Below are 4,333 nucleotides of genomic sequence, written 5' to 3'. Positions count from 1 at the left end.
CTCTTGGGTTATTTTGCTTCCTTTCATTCTAGGGCTTTTAGGTCTGTTGTCAAGCTGCTAGTGTGTGCTCTCTCTAGTTTCTTTTTGGAGGCATTCAGAGCTGTGAGTTTTCCTCTTAGAAATGCTTCCATTGTGTCCCATAGGTTTGGGTATGTTGTGGCTTCATTTTCATTAAACTCTAAAAAGACTTTAATTTCTTTCTTTATCCCTTCCTTGACCAAGTTATCATTGAGGAGAGTGTTGTTCAGTTTCCACGTGAATGTTGGCTTTCTATTATTTATTTTGGAACTGAAGATCAGCCTTAGTCCATGCTGATCTGATAGGATGCATGGGACAATTTCAATATTTTTGTATCTGATGTGGCCTATTTTTTGACCAATTATATGGTCTGTTTTGGAGAAGGTACCATGAGGTGCTGAGAAGGTATATCCTTTTGTTTTAGGATAAAATGTTCTCTAGATATCTGTTATATCCATTTGTTTCATAACTTCTGTTAGTTTCATTGTGTCCCTGCTTAGTTTCTGTTTCCATGATCTGTCCATTGATGAAAGTGGTGTATTGAAATCTTCCACTATTATTGTGTGAGGTGCAATGTGTGCTTTAAGCTTTACTAAAGTTTCTTTAATGAATGTGCCAGTCCTTGCATTTGGAGCATAAATATTCAGAATTGAGAATTCATCTTGGAAGATTTTACCTTTTATGAATATGAAGTGCCCCTACTTGTCTTTTTTGATAACTTTGGGTTGGAAGTGGAGTTATTAGATATTAGAATGGCGACTCCCACTTATTTCTTTAGAAAATTTGCTTGGAAAATTGTTTTCCAGCTTTTCATTCTGAGGTAGTGTCTGTCTTTCACCTGAGATGGGTTTCCTGTAAGCAGAAAAATGTTTGGTGCTTTTTTTGTAGCCAGTCTGTTAGTCTATGTCCCTTTATTGGGGAATTGAGTCCATTGATATAAAGAGATATTAAGGAAAAGCAATTGTTGCTTCCTATTATTTTTGTTGTTAGCATTCTGTTTTTGTAGCTGTCTTCTTTTAGATTTGTTGAAGGATTACTTTCTTGTTATTTTCTAGGACATGGTTTCTGTCCTTGTATTATTTTTTGTTTCTGTTATTATCCTTGTAAAGGCTTGATTCGTGAAAGATAATGTGTGAATTTGGTTTTGTCTTGGAATACTTTGGTTTCTCCATCTATGGTAATTGAAAGATTGGCTGGGTATAGTATCCTGGGCTGGCATTTGTGTTCTCTTCGTGTCTGTATAACATCTGTCCAGGATATTCTGCCTTTCATAGTCTCTGGTAAGAAGTCTAGTGTTATTCAAATAGGTCTGCCTTTATATGTTACTTGACCTTTTTCCCTTCCTGCTTTTAATATTCTATCTTTATTTAGTGCATTTGTTGTTCTGTTTATTATGGGTCAGGAGGAATTTCTTTTCTGGTCCTGTCGATTTGGAGTTCTGTAGGCTTCCTGTATGTTCATGGGCATCTCTATCTTTAGGTTTGGGAAGTTTTCTTCTATAATTTTGTTGAAGATATTTACTGGCCCTTTAAGTTGAAAATCTTCATTCTCATCTACTCCTATTATCCATAGGTTTGGTCTTCTCATTGTGTCCTGGATTTCCTGGATGTTTTGAGTTAGGATCTTTGTGCATCTTGCATTTTCTTTGATTGTTGTGCCAATGTTTTCTATGTAATCTTCTGTACCTGAGATTCTCTCTTCCATTTCTTGTATTCTGTTGCTGATGCTCACATCTATGGTTCCAGATTTCTTTCCTAGGTTTTCTATCTCCAGCGTTGCCTCACTTTGGGTATTCTTTATTATGTCTACTTCCCTTTTAAGGTCTAGTATGGTTTTATTCATTTCCATCACCCATTTGTATGTGTTTTCCTGTTTTGTTTTGTTTTGTTTTGTTTTTAAGTATAAGGACTTCTACCTGTTTGGTTGTGTTTTCCTGTTTTTCTTTAAGGACTTGTAACTCTTTAGCAGTGTTCTCCTCTATTTCATTAAGTGAATTATTAAAGTCCTTCTTGATATCCTCTATCATCATCATGAGATATGCTTTTAAATCCGGGTCTAACTTTTCGGGTGTGTTGGGGTGCCCAGGACTGGCTGAGGTGGGAGTGCTGGGTTTTGATGATGGTGAGTTGTCTTGGTTTCTGTTAGTAAAATTCTTACCTATGTCTTTTGCCATCTGGTAATCTATGGAGTTAGTTGTTATAGTTTTCTGAGATTAGAGCTTGTTCCTCTCGTGATTCTGTTAGCCTCTATCAGCAAACCTGTGTGACTAGCTCTCTCCTTAGTGTCAGTGGTTAGAGCACTCTCTGCAGGCAAGCTCTCCTCTTGCAGGGAAGGTGCACAGATATCTGGCATTCGGACCTGCCTCCTGGCAGAAGATGAAGGCCCGAAATAGGGCATGTCCCAGAAGCTGTTAGCTTCTGTATTCCAAACTCTCACCTACACAGACTAGTCTCAGAGGGATCGGGGAACCAAGATGGCTTCCCCATGGTACTCCAGCAAAACACTCCCAGGTGAGGTGGACACCTCTCCTCTGACAGGGAAGGTGCCCGGATATCTGGAGCCTGAAACGGGGTCTGCCTCAGAAGCTGTTAGCTTCTGTAGTCCACACTCTCACATGTGTAGGCTAGTCTCAGCAGGATCCAGGAACCAAGATCAGAAGGGTCAATGTTCAGGTGATCAAATGTAGTCTGTGTTCACAGGGATACCACTGGAAGATTTGTGAGCATGGATCCAATCATCTCATCCCACAACACAGAATCACACCACTGAATGAAACTGGTCATCCCAACTGCAGTACAATCCTGACTCCATCCTTTCTGGTCCTCATCACTGTCCTGGTGGAACTGGCAGGAAATACCATTGTACTCTGGCTCCTGAGATTCCACATGCACAGGATAGCCCATCTCAGACTATGTCCTCAATCTGGCTCTGGCAGATTCCTTCTTCCTCTCCTGCCAGTTCATTGACTCTCTGCTATGGATCCTTGACTTCATCTAGGCCCATAAATTAAGCAAAGATATCTTATGGAATGCAGCAATCATTCCCAATAATGCAGGGCTGAGCTACCTCAGTGCTATTAGCATGGAGCACTGCCTGCCTGTATTGTGGCCAATCTGGCACCACTGCCACCACACAAGAAACATGTCAGCTATCATATGTGCCCTAATCTGGGTTCTGTCCTTTCTCATGGGCATCCTCGATTAGTACTTCTCAGGATTCCTGGGTGAGACTCATCATCAGTTGTGGAAAAATGTTGATTTTATTCTAACTGCATTTCTGATTTCTTTTTTTTTTTATTTATGCTTCTCTCTGGGTCCAGTCTGGCCCTACGACTGAGGATCCTCTGTGGCTCCAGGAGGAAACCCCTGTCCTTGCTGTATGTTATCATCTCTCTCACAGTGATGGTCTACCTCATCTGTGGCCTACCTGTTGGGCTTTACTTGTTCCTGTTAAACTGGTTTGGGGTTCATTTGCATCATCCCATTTGTCACATTTATCAAGTTACTGCACTCCTGCCCTTTGTAAACAGCTTTGCCAAACCCATCATTTCCTTCATTGTAGGCTCCTTTAGGCATTGTAGAAAGCATTGGTCCCGCCAAACTATTATTAAGAGGGCTCTGGAGGACACTCCTGAGGAGGATGAATATACAGATAGCCATCTTCAGAAAACTACTGAGATGTCAGAAAGCAGATGTTGAGAGTCAAGACAACATTAACTTAATCTTCTCTCAGAAACACCTCACTGGTTGCAGTGCTTTCAATTGATTATTTTTTAATCCAATTTTCTTATAAGTCTCAAAGTAGTCATAAATAAGAATTTCTCCAACATTCTTGGCCTTGTCAATGAATTTCTCAAATATCCTCCAAAACATTTTGTATATAATTTAATTTTTTTAGATATTTTCTATATTTATATTTCCAATGTTATCCCCTTTCCTAGTTTCCCCTCCAAAAGCCCCCTCTCCCCTTCCCCCCCCCACTGCTCCTCAATATACTCACTCCCATAATTGAACACCTTTTTGCACTTTTTTCTTTTTTTTCACTTTTTGTTTTTTATTAGATATTTTCTTTATTTACATTTCAAATGTTGTCCCTTTTCCTGATTTTCCCTCTGAAAACCCATTACTGTCATCCCCCTGTACACCATCCCTCCCACTTCTACTTCTATCCTAGGCATTCCCCTACACTGGGGTATAGGGCCTTCACAGGACCAAGAGTCTCTCCTCCCATTGATGAGCTACAAGGCCATCCTCTGCTACACATGCAACTGGAGCCATGGGTCCCTCCATGTGTACTCTTAGGTTGGTGGTTCAGT

General features: G+C 40.3%; 1 pseudogene; it reads left to right on the top strand.

Moving 5' to 3' along the window:
* Positions 2,716 to 3,774, top strand: Mrgprc4-ps (MAS-related GPR, member C4, pseudogene; annotated as a pseudogene).

Source organism: Mus musculus, chromosome 7, assembly GCF_000001635.26.
Source record: "Mus musculus strain C57BL/6J chromosome 7, GRCm38.p6 C57BL/6J".
NCBI classification, from domain to species: Eukaryota; Metazoa; Chordata; class Mammalia; order Rodentia; family Muridae; genus Mus; species Mus musculus.
The sequence above is the reverse complement of the archived record's forward strand: the minus strand, read 5'-3'. Positions and strand labels throughout refer to the sequence as shown.